General features: G+C 47.9%; 8 non-coding genes across 8 annotated transcripts; all 8 read right to left on the bottom strand.

The window, feature by feature from the left end:
• Positions 1 to 7363: 7363 nt before the first annotated feature.
• Positions 7364 to 7436, bottom strand: Trnar-ucg (transfer RNA arginine (anticodon UCG)). Its single transcript has one exon. It is a non-coding gene; the product is annotated as a tRNA-Arg (tRNA).
• A 75-nt stretch (positions 7437 to 7511) lies between these two features.
• Positions 7512 to 7584, bottom strand: Trnar-ucg (transfer RNA arginine (anticodon UCG)). The gene has a single exon. It is a non-coding gene; the product is annotated as a tRNA-Arg (tRNA).
• Positions 7585 to 7955: 371 nt separating this feature from the next.
• Trnar-ucg (transfer RNA arginine (anticodon UCG)) lies at positions 7956 to 8028 on the bottom strand. The gene has a single exon. It is a non-coding gene; the product is annotated as a tRNA-Arg (tRNA).
• Positions 8029 to 8251: 223 nt separating this feature from the next.
• Positions 8252 to 8324, bottom strand: Trnar-ucg (transfer RNA arginine (anticodon UCG)). Its single transcript has one exon. It is a non-coding gene; the product is annotated as a tRNA-Arg (tRNA).
• Positions 8325 to 8399: 75 nt separating this feature from the next.
• Positions 8400 to 8472, bottom strand: Trnar-ucg (transfer RNA arginine (anticodon UCG)). Its single transcript has one exon. It is a non-coding gene; the product is annotated as a tRNA-Arg (tRNA).
• Positions 8473 to 8547: 75 nt separating this feature from the next.
• Trnar-ucg (transfer RNA arginine (anticodon UCG)) lies at positions 8548 to 8620 on the bottom strand. The gene has a single exon. It is a non-coding gene; the product is annotated as a tRNA-Arg (tRNA).
• A 223-nt stretch (positions 8621 to 8843) lies between these two features.
• Trnar-ucg (transfer RNA arginine (anticodon UCG)) lies at positions 8844 to 8916 on the bottom strand. Its single transcript has one exon. It is a non-coding gene; the product is annotated as a tRNA-Arg (tRNA).
• Positions 8917 to 8991: 75 nt separating this feature from the next.
• On the bottom strand, positions 8992 to 9064 carry Trnar-ucg (transfer RNA arginine (anticodon UCG)). Its single transcript has one exon. It is a non-coding gene; the product is annotated as a tRNA-Arg (tRNA).
• Positions 9065 to 13852: the final 4788 nt, after the last annotated feature.

The raw sequence follows: 13852 nt of genomic DNA, 5'->3' as shown, positions 1-13852 counted from the left end.
CGTGGAGCCAATGCCATAACCGTCGGTGGAGCCAACGTTTCGGCAAAGAGACCGATCTTCGTGAGGGCCCTGACGATGACGTTGGTTCTTGAGAGATTCCTTGTCGGACGATTTCTCATCACTCGAACTTCTGTCTCGTTTGGGCTCTGGTGCAACGTAATTGTGCATGTTGTGTTTGATGGCAGGCTAAATGGGATTCCCGATGACGGTGGTTAAAACGGCAATGCTCTCGCCGATGCCTCGGAACTACTGCTTGCGATTCCCTATACAAATAGCTGCAGTGGCCAAAAGTGACTGACACAGATAAATAAAAACTCAAGAATATGAATGGTAGCACATCATAGGTTGCATGGGCGTCGGCAGGGAGGGGGGTGCAAAAGGGGCACTCCCACTGAAGCCACACCAGCACTCCCCCCTCCCCCACCCCCTCCCTGCCGCCGCTTGCACCTGTGCTCGTCTTTCTGGTGTCCTGTCTCGTTGCGCGATGGTTCCTATGAGATGCAACGCGGTTTGCATCCCCCAAGACAAAATCCTGCCGACGGCCATGATGGGCCGCTAAGTTATATAGAGGGCATCGCACGTGTAATCCAAAAGATTTAGCTCCCACGTGCGTCAAGTCGTGCTTTCATCCACATTGTTTTTCGTTTGGCATTTACTTCGGCAAAGGAAGAAAAAAGAATGAAAATGAACACTTAATTTTTTTAATGCTCTCATTGGCTATGTTGTCAGTCATTTTCACTTATGTGTGTTTAAAGGGATAAGAAAGTAAGTAGAAGGCGTGTTTTGAACGTGTCTGGCAAGAGTGAAAACCACGCAACACAAATAGAGTTTTATCAAGAACGTGCGCTCGCTCTTCCCGCAGTGGCTGCTGCGGAGCATATTTGCAAATGATGACTTCCGCTTTTATATTTCAAAGGCCGCAGCTTGCCTGCGGCGGCTGCGGCCTGACTGCGAGGCTATATCGAGGTGCGAAAGCATCCGTCATTCCGAACGAGCAATAAGCGTACGAGGTGTGGTCCAAATTAATGCTACTTCAGTCCAGTCTGGCGGTTCGTCTCGGTCTTCATAGCATAAAGACCTATCATCTGAGGTCCAGCGTGCGGAGAAGAGCACTGAGGGAGAGAAAACACAGGCTCAAAATAAATGCTCCCGTAGATTCCCTCCTCTCAGGTCGGCCTCTGCCACGTAGACACACCGGCGCACAGCCATCGCGTATAGCAGCCGCCCTTCTCGGCGGGCGCCACACTGCAGCGTGCGACAAAAGCGCGTGGGCCGGGCCCGCGGTTCTGGTCGGCGGAGTCGCGCACACTCGTTTATTAAGAGCGCGCCAGCACCCCCCGGCATTGTGGCTGATGAAGCGTAGTGCGCACCGAGCGGCATTGTGAGCGCCGCGGGCGCCGTCGCCAATCCAACGGAGCCGCCGCTTTGCTTTCGCGATGCGATGGCTGTCTGAGCGCATAATGGCGCCGCGACACGGACTGACGCGCACGATCCTCGGGGCGGCGCTCTCCTTTTTTTCGGCCCGACTTGCTCGGGCGCGCCGGAAGTCTTTCTCCGAACAGCGGCACAAAGTCGGCCCGAGCTTTTCTTCGGCGGCTCCTGCGTGCCACCGGTGATGGGGCTGCTGAAGCGTGTACACACCGCGCATCCTTTTTTTTTTATCTTTCATTTTCCGCCCTGCATCACGTGGGAGCATTTGATACGTGAGAGTCCAGTTCTTCGCAACACGATTTCTTCTTTTCATTTTTCCGGAGATAAATTTTCTCTAACATTAGAGGACCTTTCTCGGTTCGCTCGTTCTCTCCTCGCGGTCGACATTACCCGACATGAGCGTCGATCATTCGCTAAGGGCCACGAAGTGCTTCCAGTGTAAACAAATAAACCACAGTAGGCATGCATACATAAAGGAGTAATTTTCTGACAACGCATCATTCACGGCCAAGACCGGCAAAAATTTGGTAATACATTAGAAATGTGTCTATATTTTTTTTATAAAATAATTATGTTAACGAGAAGTTTTAGGAGAGTGCTTACAAGTGCGATAACAAAGCCGGTACCCTTACGCCACGTCGATTTGCCAGTAGCCTTTAACAAGCACCAACATATACATTCTGCCCCCAAAAGTTTACAGCAATATTGCATTAGTTACAGGTGTGATGTTTGCCACGAAATCCCACTTCGCGAATTGCAAGACAAGGTTAGAGCAATCCCCAGATCTCTTGCGAGATATTTCAAAGATAACATGCTAAAAGTTGGCAGACGTCTCAGACAGAGACAGAGAGAAGCTTTTTATTGAAATGCAGGGCTTTTTAGAGAAGTGCCTGAGTCGTGTGTTATCTTAATCACCATTCTGTTTTCGCATTCTTTGCATTATTAAGTTTCCGTGAAGGCAGAGCGTGTATATGGCCTTTGACCTGGTAACAGCGACAGGAAGGGGAAGGTTTCTAATGGGTTTCAATGGTGAGCGAAAAAAAATGGTATAAAAATAAATTGAGTCAGTAAGCCTGAGAAAGTGAAACCCACAAATGTATCGACCCCTAGAGTGGATGGCACAAAAGCGTCTGTGTGACTGACGTGATCATAGACTGCTCTAGTTTAGCGTTTCGAGGGCATGCTGATATCGATGTCACCTCAGGAGAGGGCCACCGAAATTTTCCTTTCCATTCAAATGGAACCTCACAGTGAGGCACCTGTTTAGCTTTTGATATTCATTTTAATTGCAGTTCATACGGCGTTATGATATACACTGGCGTAAGCTGACTAACCTGTATCTACTAGCATAAGTAGCCGGTGCTTGTTCTTGCTTTCGTGCCGGCGCGTTTTCTCTATCTAATTTTTTTTTAAACCCGTATTTACTGTTTAAAACCTGTATTACACCATGCTTCCGAACAGCGATGTGAGTACTATATGCACTAAATAACCTATTGGTTTTCTTGCGCATAACGACATTTAATGTTTGGAATCTGTCAGCGTGCCTCAAACAATATCAGTTAAGCCACCACCTGCGAAAAATTATCTCCATGGCAAGAAATGAAAATGTCGAGACAGGGGATTATACATGGTAACCTTTCAGAGCTAGATACAATAGTTACATGTCTTGTTCTTTGGGTGTGTCTGGAGGTTACTTGGTCTTATGCCGGAATCTATAGTTGTATTGATATTGTCGATGAAGCAGTCTATGCATGCCAGAGCGGGGAATTGTGTTCGATTTTGGCTTTTGTAGAATGTTGTGTTTGCGTGCCTCATAAAGTACAAGAAGTATAGAATTTTATATGTACTATAGTAATAATGTGCCCAGAGTGGCCGCGATGCCGACATTTTTGGAGTTTTCAATAGTGTCTGTGTACAAGTAGGTAAAAGTAGAAGTAAAAAGCTAAGTGAGGATAAGGGTACGGTATAATCACGCCCATGAAAGAGTGAAAAAGTTAAAGGAAGGAGAGGGAGGTTAACCAGAGATCTTCAGTTGGCTACCCGTACGTGGGAATGGGAGAGAGGGCATGAGAGAATGATAGAGACGAGTCCGTAAGGACACGACTTATGACTATAGCTAATACACGAGAACATTATCAATGCACGTTAACAATGTGTCGGTTTCTCTAAGAAACCGCAGCAACGCCTTCACAGTGACTTGCCTTTAAGTTTGCGTAGGTCAGTGCCCTGTAATTTTGCTTTCTGTGGGCGAGTGTTTGTCCAGCGGGCCTTGCGTGGCACAGAGGGTTCTTTTGCTGTGTCAGATCTTGAAAGGGGAATGGAGACGCAGAACACGTCGTCGTGGACAGATCTTGCACACTGCGTCAGCTTGATCATTTCCCTGACTATCGAAGTGCCTTTAGGTAACCACTAAAATATCATGGTGTGTTTTGCTGCTACTTCATGGTGGAGTTGCCCAATTTCTGCAACGAGGAGCTCGTGTGAGCCGCGACGTCGTGTGGAGAGTGAACTTTGGAGGGAAAAGAGCGTGAACGAATGCGACCAATTAGTCGCATTTGTTCCTACGTATATTCTTAAGAACACGTAGGAAATAATACGCTCTACACACACTTTCAACTGCCCCTGCTGCGACGCCATATCAGGCTGTTCATTTCCTGCCTATATTTGTTGACCGTTGTGTTAAAAGTGCCAGTTTCAGCCGTTTAGTAAATTACCATAGGCTCAATAAGAAACAGGATTGAAGATTTTTGTCTTCTTTCACACACTGAATCTAAAGTATAAACGGTTACAGAACAAACCCTTTCTAGAAAAAAAGAAACAAAAAGAAGCTTGCTCTACGACGAGTGAGAGGACTCTTCATTGTTTTGGGATGCATTTAACTGTATAGTTAGCTCCTTGCAATTTTGGCAACAACTAGAAAAGGACCGTTGTAGGACACTATACAGAATTCATGCTTAAAGCGGAAGGCTCAATATCCGATTTGTTCGCAATGCAGATCAACCAAGGTAAGCTAAATGCAACGGAACACCCTCTGTTTGCAAACGATGTGACGTCACTGCGAGTGTCCGGCCCATATCCCAAGCACTATATAGGAGCAGGTGCTGGTTGGCAAAATAAAAAAGTTTAACATGGCCAGATTCCTCCGCTAAAAGAGCCAAAAAAGTATTGAATGCTCGTGTTTAGCGTGCAAAAACCGTGATTGTGGAACACGCAGCGAGGGATTCCGGATTAATGATTTTCCGCCTATGGTTCCTTAACATGTCAAGATGTACTTTTGGGCTAGTTGGTTCATATTCGCTGTAAGGCAGCGCTGGCGAAAACAGACCAGACGAGGAGAAAGAGCGCAAACGAGGTGAAAGAGCACACAGAGCGCCTTGTGTTACGTGTCTTTCTCCTCGTCTGGTCTGTTGTCTTCGCCGGCGCTGTTTTTACTGCGAGTGGTTCCTTGTCGGACATCTAAATCTATAGGTACATACACGGGTGTTCTTGGATTTCACCCACATCGAAATGCGGCTGCCATGGTCGGGAATCGCACCCGCGCCCCCAAGCTTATCAGCGCGATATCTTAACCTACCATGGCGGGTCACTCAAGTAATTAGTCACTCAGGTATTTAGTTAAAAACAGCGTTGCCTTGTTCCCGGCGTCGTCATGGCTTCCTCGTTGCGTGCACAGCGTCGCGCAGCAGTGGCAAGGCATCACAGAACGACGGCAAAGGACCAGCAGCTAACAGTTGAGATGCGACTATAGCACAACACTTCGGCATAAGAATCAAGTGACTCGCGAGATAATGTTATCCCACCACGTAAAGAAGAGGCGACATGACTGTGTTAGTCAAGTCACGATTACGCTGTACGATAAGTATATATATAGCACACGTTTTCAGACACGTAGGGATTGTGCTAACTAATAAATAGTATTTAACGTCAAAATAGTATTTAACGGCTCCGGAAATTTCGACCACCTGGGGTTCTTTAACGTGCACCTAACTCTAAATACACGGGCCTCAAACATTTTCGCCTCCATCGAAAATGCAGCCGCCGCGGCCGGGATTCGATCCCGCGACCTCCGGGTCAGCAGTCGAGCGCCATAACCACTAGACCACCGTGGCGGGGCGCGCGCTAGCACAGTATACAAATAAGTTTAAGCGTATATAAAACAAACGTAAGAGACTGTACTTTCCAACAGTGATTTTGATACGTATCTTAGACACACAGCACATTAATCCCCTACCTTTGTAGCCATCATGCGTGGTTCACCACCCATATGCGGTCAAAGGCCTCGTAGCCGCCGGTTTTCCATCCGGCACTGCCGCATTTGGCGGTGGTTCCACTTCCTCGCTTGTAGGGTCTCCTGTATGGCACTCCTCGATCCCTATAGACTATTTTACGGACGGGTTTCGGTGCCGCCATGCTGGGCTGTTAACCTTGCCGTGTTTTATCTTGAACAACTAAGCGAACAGCGTTACGGTGGGCGTATACGCATGAAAACTGTTGGGTTGGTGCATTCGGCGTTTCCTGACTTTATCAGTTCACGTCAGGGAATAAAAAAATTAGAAAACATTCGTTTAACAGCCCATGATGGCGGCGCCCATATGCCTCACGTAACATAGTCCATATAGCAGTTTGGCCGTGTGTTCTTTCCGTTACGTTCCTGCTTGCGGTAGCTATAGTATACATCCATTTCCACAGTCTGGGATCCTCCGCGGTCAGCGTCCTGGAGTTAAATTCATTTTTCCCAATCACTGCAATCGTCCCTCGTTGTGTCTTGTCTTTTGTCTTCTTCTTTTTTCTCTCGTTTTAACGCTCACTGGTCTCTCCCAATTCCTTCGAGTCAGGTAACCTCTGACGTTTTCTTCTCAGGGGGCGTTGCCTGTGCCTTCTGCGTGTCACCTGAATGCGCTTCCTCACCTTCGGCTTCATCCATAAGGAGTTCCCTCACATGCTCCTTTGCTGCAAAGCCTGTCATGCTCGCCAGGCCCGTAGCCGAAATTTTTATGATACACGGTGTTTTACCAAAAATAAATAATGAAAATAGGCGTTTTTCTCAAATAGTCAAGGCTTTCAGCAAGTGGGCCCCTTCGTAAAAAATTCCTGGCTACGGGCCTGATGCTCGCATATGTTCACACGTGTTGCGACTCGTCGTGTTCACAACGCCGGCAGAGAGCGCAGCGCAGAGCGCTACATTGACGAATATATCCTGTGTTGTTACCCCGAAGGCAATCCACAGCTCGGCGGGGTGCGACAACCAGTGCCTGCATGCCCGCTTCACATAACAAGTGCGGCACGTCATCCACAGTTAGGCCTTTCCGCAGCACCAAGGTGACAAGCCGTGTTGATGAACCCTTGCCGCGCCGCCCCTGAACACGTCACCGCTCACGCGTGATGTCCTTAACAATGCTATAGAGTGCCAAGGCTTCGCACATGTCTTCATCCAGTAAGTTGTGCAGCAACGAATGCATCTTTAGGTGTATGGCTTGATTTGCAAAGTATATATATCCATAAGGCGACCGATCTTTCACCGATATCCTCTGCACGTAGCAGTTGCTTAACACACACAGCACCGGCGCTCTTGAATGTCAGTGACCCTTCGTGACTGATATGGTACGCCTCTAGTGCGATTATGTCAGGCAGCAACATTAAATTTGCCAGCATGTCCCTGAAGTACGTATTCCACACGATACAGCCGTGCATTAACATCGGCATGTAAAAATAACGTGTTCAAAACAACTCGCGCGGCGAACAACTGAGCCAAATTCCTGGGCCAACTGAGTATGTAATCTAATGGATCCTTAACAGTTTCCCTGGTACCACGGCCTTGTTGCGGACGGAAGTGGAATTGCCGTTACACCACAGGCCCGAGATGACGCGAACATATTTGGAAGGTTATGCCATTTCTGCTGTGCTCTTCTAAAATCGGTAAGTAAAAGACGAGCGAGCCCGCCAGGATTCGAACCTGGAATCTTCTGAACCGAAGTCAGACGCGTTATCCGTTACGCCACATGCCCGACATGACGAGAACGTATTTCGGAGGATATGCCGTTTCTGCTGCCCTCTTCCAAAAGCGGTAAGTAAAATGCGAGCGAGCCCGCCAGGATTCGAACCTGGAATCTTCTGATCCGAAGTCAGACGCGTTATCCGTTACGCCACAGGCCCGACATGACGAGAGGGTATTTGGGAGGATATGCCGTTTCTGCTGCCCTCTTCCAGAAGCGGTAAGTAAAATGCGAGCGAGCCCGCCAGTATTCGAACCTGGAATATTCTGATCCGAAGTCAGACGCGTTATCCGTTACGCCACAGGCCCGACATGACGAGAGGGTATTTGGGAGGATATGCTGTTTCTGCTGCCCTCTTCCAAAAGCGGTAAGTAAAATGCGAGCGAGCCCGCCAGGATTCCAACCTGGAATCTTCTTATCCGAAGTCAGACGCGTTATCCGTTACGCCACAGGCCCGACATGACGAGAACGTATTTCGGAGGATATGCCGTTTCTGCTGCCCTCTTCCAAAAGCGATAAGTAAAATGCGAGCGAGCCCGCCAGGATTCGAACCTGGAATCTTCTGATCCGAAGTCAGACGCGTTATCCGTTACGCCACAGGCCCGCCATGACGAGAGGGTATTTGGGAGGATATGCCGTTTCTGCTGCCCTCTTCCAAAAGCGGTAAGTAAAATGCGAGCGAGCCCACCAGGATTCGAACCTGGAATCTTCTCATCCGAAGTCAGACGCGTTATCCGTTACGCCACAGGCCCGACATGACGAGAGGGTATTTGGGAGGATATGCCGTTTCTGCTGCACTCTTCCAAAAGCGGTAAGTAAAATGCGAGCGAGCCCACCAGGATTCGAACCTGGAATCTCCTGATCCGAAGTCAGACGCGTTATCCGTTACGCCACAGGCTCGACATGACGAGAGGGTATTTGGGAGGATATGCTGTTTCTGCTGCCCTCTTCCAAAAGCGGTAAGTAAAATGCGAGCGAGCCCGCCAGGATTCGAACCTGGAATCTTCTGATCCGAAGTCAGACGCGTTATCCGTTACGCCACAGGCCCGACATGACGAGAGGGTATTTGGGAGGATATGCCGTTTCTGCTGCCCTCTTCTAAAAGCGGTAAGTAAAAGGCGAGCGAGCCCGCCAGGATTCGAACCTGGAATCTTCTGATCCGAAGTCAGACGCGTTATCCGTTACGCCACAGGCCCGCCATGACGAGAGGGTATTTGGGAGGATATGCCGTTTCTGCTGCCCTCTTCTAAAAGCGGTAAGTAAAAGGCGAGCGAGCCCACCAGGATTCGAACCTGGAATCTTCTCATCCGAAGTCAGACGCGTTATCCGTTACGCCACAGGCTCGACATGACGAGAGGGTATTTGGGAGGATATGCTGTTTCTGCTGCCCTCTTCCAAAAGCGGTAAGTAAAATGCGAGCGAGCCCGCCAGGATTCGAACCTGGAATCTTCTGATCCGAAGTCAGACGCGTTATCCGTTACGCCACAGGCCCGCCATGACGAGAGGGTATTTGGGAGGATATGCCGTTTCTGCTGCCCTCTTCCAAAAGCGGTAAGTAAAAGGCGAGCGAGCCCGCCAGGATTCGAACCTGGAATCTTCTGATCCGAAGTCAGACGCGCTATTCGTTACGCCACAGGCCCGACATGACGAGAAGGTATTTGGGAAGTTATGCCATTTCTGCTGTGCTCTTCTAAATCTGATTACATGGGCCTTTTTGAATTTCGCGCCTATCGAAATGCAGCCGCCGTGGCCGGGAATCGAACCCGCGTCCTCTAGCTTGGCAGCGCGACATCTTACCTGCCAAGAGTCTACGGTGGGTTAAAGACCGACTATTTAATATCAAATGTAGTGTAGCCTATTAAAAACGTACTTCACTGGTATATAATGTTTTTTGTAACGAAAAGTAGTTGTTGAGTATCGGCCGAATTAGATCTAGATCTAGTTATTCAATATGGCCCATGCATGCAGACCATAAAAGTTGCATGCACATGCGACTTTCAAGTGTTTTGTTTTCGACTGGAAAGTCGAGGGTAAAAAACAAAACAAAACAAAAAGAACACGCACCTTTACTTAGACATATGTCAAGCTCATGATAGCGTCGTTGAAAATGTGATTTTATATGTTAATATAATAGGTTGTTTAAGGGACCATGTGCTCACGGGATATGTTATAGTGTAGATGAAGGAATTTTAAGTAGGGGAAAACGTAGTGTTTTCAAAGAGGCTTTGCTTCTCTCAAACACGAAAAAGCACGACGTACCCCAGGGATCTGAGGAATACGCCATGCACAGTATTATTTAATATCATTCTGAGCATAGTCCCTGTTCACCAGGGGCGTAGCCAGAAAGGGGGGGTCAACCATACTTTATGTATGTTCGTGCGTTCTTTTGTATGTGTTCGTGTATATATGCGCAAGCAAAATTGAAAAATTTCGGGGGGGTTTGAACCCCCCCCCCCCTTGGTTACGCCCCTGCTGTTCACCAAGGTGTGATCCACTACATGTATGCTGACTTGGCAGCCGTATTTAAGGGAACAGGAATGTTTGTATTTGCACTTGAGTGACAATAAACGTACTGTTCTTGTTTTCACAGTTAAAGCCCCGAGTGCAAAATACCGCCGAATTTTAAGCTGCAAGATATATCCCACAAGTACAGTTCATCAGACATATTCGAATTGCTTATAGCAGATTGTTTAATTGGCCCACGCATATTGAATTTGTTGCGACAAAAGGAGCGTGCAATGGTCAATTTATGAGCAAAGATAGATAATCTGTGAGAAGAAGGGTGACTTTGATGGTTATAAAATATTCGTTCGTGCAGTATTGGAATTAGGCTGCGTACTATTCTCTGGTGCCTCAGCATACATGTTTCGACCGCTAATCCAACTAGTACTGTATGTGCTTAGGTCTTTCTAAATATGCTGTCAGTGCTGCATTGTAGTTCTTGGAAGCGCGAATCCCACCCCTTGTGCGTGATTTCACTTTCTGGCAGGGCAAACCTTCTAAAGGTTAATGAATCACCTTTCAGCCACTATCAAATCAATTTCATCTCCGATCCAGATTTTCTTATCGGTTCATTAGGCCAGATTTCGTATATACTCAACTCAAAATTATGTTTGTTCAAACACTCCAGTGAATCTACAAATTTGCTATGTGCTTCCCATAAGTACGCATTCTGATTCTCCCGGCATTCTATTTGATACACCTCTTTCGCAAATCACGCCAAACCACTACCGTACGGCATCTTAAATGGGTTGTTGCAAAATCATCTAAATACGCTAGAAACAAATGTTACTGCAACGGACGCACCTCCATATTATCAGTACTTGGCGTTTCCCTGGCGTAGCGAATCCTGCAGCACAAGTACGATCGAGGTCTCTACAAGAGAATTACACCCTGCCGCATTTTCTATCTCAGCTTTTTCTCAGGTCAGGCTCCGTGCTCTCCCCTCTGTTATTTTTGTAATCATGAAGAAGCAATTCATCTCTTCTGTCTTGTCGTTTTGCTACTGCAAGAAAAAGAATGTTGAACAATGCCTTTTGTCTGGACTTGAGAGAACCTGCTATTATTTCTTTCGTTCATATGCTCTCGTATCAGCTATATACAGAAATGTTTTCCTTACTGTCGAGGAATTTCTTACGGTGCTCCAGCACAGTCGCCGTTACGAACTCCTTTTATGTTTTTTGTTCTTTTTATTTCTCTTTTTTTTGTTTCTTGGGTAAAAAAAATCGCCGAAGGATAAGAATGGGCAGGAACGCATACGACAGACATTCCCAAATCATGACAGGCAATTTACCGCTCTCCCTAAAGCGGAAAGTGTCCAACCACTGCATTCTACCAGTACTAACCGACGGGGCAGAAACTTGGAGGATGACAAATAAACTCGAGTAGAAGTTGAGGACCACACAGCGTGCAAACGAACGAACAAAAGGTAGGCGTAACGTTAAGAGATCGGAAGAAAGAGGAGTTGATCAGAGAATAAAGAGGGCTACAGCTGATAAAAAGACAGCTCCTATCCCTGCTGCCACTAAGAGTAAAAAGTAGACACGGGTGGGTCACGTAATGCGCACGACAGATAACCGATGGCCAGTGGTAACAGTTGAATGAATAAACATAACAGAGGCCGGTAGGAAGTGCGATGAAGTGAAGAAGTTCGCAGGGATAAAATGGAATAAGCTCGCGCAGGATAGGGTGGGTTGGAGACTCGGGAGAGGGCTTCGTCCTGGCAGCGGACATCCAACAGTGGATGATGAAAAGATGATGATGGTGACGTACTCTAAAAAATTCATCATTGATCCTTCCTGATATTATCGTCCCCATTTTCATAAGTGTTAATGTGCAGCAGTCCTGAAAGCCTAATTGTTATCGTAAAGTGGAATTATCCACCAAATTACTGGTCAAGTTGCCGCAGTGGGTATGAGCTAGATGTTCTATGGACAACGACGCAGCCGAGTCGTGTTCGATGCTTTTAGGCGGGTTGAGTAAAATGTAAATAACGTCCGATATTCCTCTTTTTTATTGATATGATGGAAAGCGTTGATGCACAAATAAGGCGCCGGCTATTCCTTGGCAATTGGGTAGGTCTATATAAACATACAACATCTGCAGGATTCAAGACAAGACGTCGATAACGTCATCAATGTAGCACCAGGCCGTTATTAATGTGTGATACACGCGACGCACAGGTTTGGTGCCCCATAAAATTTAAAACAACTCCAGGTCATGGCGAAATAAGCTAAAAAATAGGAATAATACAGTAACATAACAAAAGCTTGTCAAAGCATCGGCGGCCCATACACTAAGCAGCTGCGTCATCACGTACAGACGTAACATAAAGATCAGCATGTCATAAACAATAATCATATGCACGTATTCCCAGCGACGTTACAATGGAAATAACATTAAAAGTGTTAATAGCGGCCAACAATGCAAGGAAACGTTTAATGCTAATGAAGAGCACTCTTGCAAAAGTATGGTCTGCCACGTGCCCAATAATTTCTTTAAACTAAATGGTCTGCGGTCCAAGGTGCGTCGTGATGTGTGCTCGCTCAAGGATTATTTTCCAGTTTTTTTTTATGCTATCACAAGCACGTCAGCATGAACGCACACACACACACGCACACGCCGTCATCAATATTGCCAAGAATAGCTTTTATTAGCACATCAAGCCAATACAAGCTTTAACCAGAGAGCTCAAGAACGCTATCAACACAGCCTCCGAGAAATTCGATGTCGCCATGAGAAAGTCGCATCGCCTAACCGCCATGGTGGTGTGAGAATGGAACCGAGCGAGTGAGCAGACGCGATTGGTTCTGAGATGATCTTCCAGGCCCCAGGCTGCAGAACCGAGTAATTAGTCAATTTAATTTTTAGTTTAAATGTCCCTCCTCTTTCAGCAACTCAGCTCAAGGGCTGTAGAATTGTACTATCAGCAACAGTCGACATTAAAAATTTCTTGCCAATAGAATTCTGCCCCAGAAACACCCAGAGAGAGGGAATGTGTGTGTGTGTGTGTGTGTGTGTGTGTGTGTGTGTGGGTGTGTGTGTGTGTGTGTGTGTGTGTGTGTGTGTGTGTGTGTGTGTGTGTGCGTGCGTGCGTGCGTGCGTGCGTGCGTGCGTGCGTGCGTGCGTGCGTGCGTGCGTGCGTGCGTGCGCGCGCGCATAACAATTTCACATTTTCTTCAGAAGCTTATAGTGAAGCCATGAAGGATGGTCAAGTGCCGCCTTCCCCGAAAGTGCGTGGCGCAAGCAACCAAAGATGCTGTTGGAACATATACTGCGTGGAACGAGCAACGTGGGCGGAAGAGAGAGCTCTGTTCTCTATGAGCCATGCAGCACCATGCATACGTTACGACGCTGACGGTCCGTGTCAGTCCTGGCACAGTGGCTTGTGAAGCCAAACCCGGTTCAAGCTGAATCCCGGTCAAGGTAACACGAGGAAAGTGAAGCTGCGCCGCAAAATAAATCGGGAGGCGAATCATGACGTTGCAGGTGGCGCATAATGTACCGTCGGAACACGGTCACGCTTTGTTGCAGCGCGTCGGCTGTTTGTCCCAGCGGGAGCCGACCGGTCCTCGCATGAGTCGCGATACAACGCTGCTCGCGCGCCCAGCGAGCGCAGCGGTGTACCGGTGCAAGGGCGTCCGACGTGGCCCGCCAGGGAGTGGCTGCAGGTAAGTCGGCGGAAGGGTTGGACCAGGTGGGCACCCCCGCGGGGCCCGTAAATTGCCGACCGGGACAAAGTAGCGAGCGGCGCGTTTACGGGCGCGCCTCCCACGGCCAGCGGGGCCGGTTTGAGTTACGGCGCTGACAGGGCGGCCCTAATTTAGACGTCGCGCGAGGGCAGCTGCTTCTTCTCGGCAGCCACAGGTCGGCATCGAACGGCTTCGACCGGCCCGCGCGCATTAGGTTAATTGCCGGCCGCCACTGGG

Source organism: Rhipicephalus sanguineus, chromosome 1 (assembly GCF_013339695.2).
Source record: "Rhipicephalus sanguineus isolate Rsan-2018 chromosome 1, BIME_Rsan_1.4, whole genome shotgun sequence".
Taxonomy (NCBI): Eukaryota; Metazoa; Arthropoda; class Arachnida; order Ixodida; family Ixodidae; genus Rhipicephalus; species Rhipicephalus sanguineus.
Note: the sequence above shows the minus strand (reverse complement) of the source record. Positions and strands in the feature narration are given on the sequence as shown.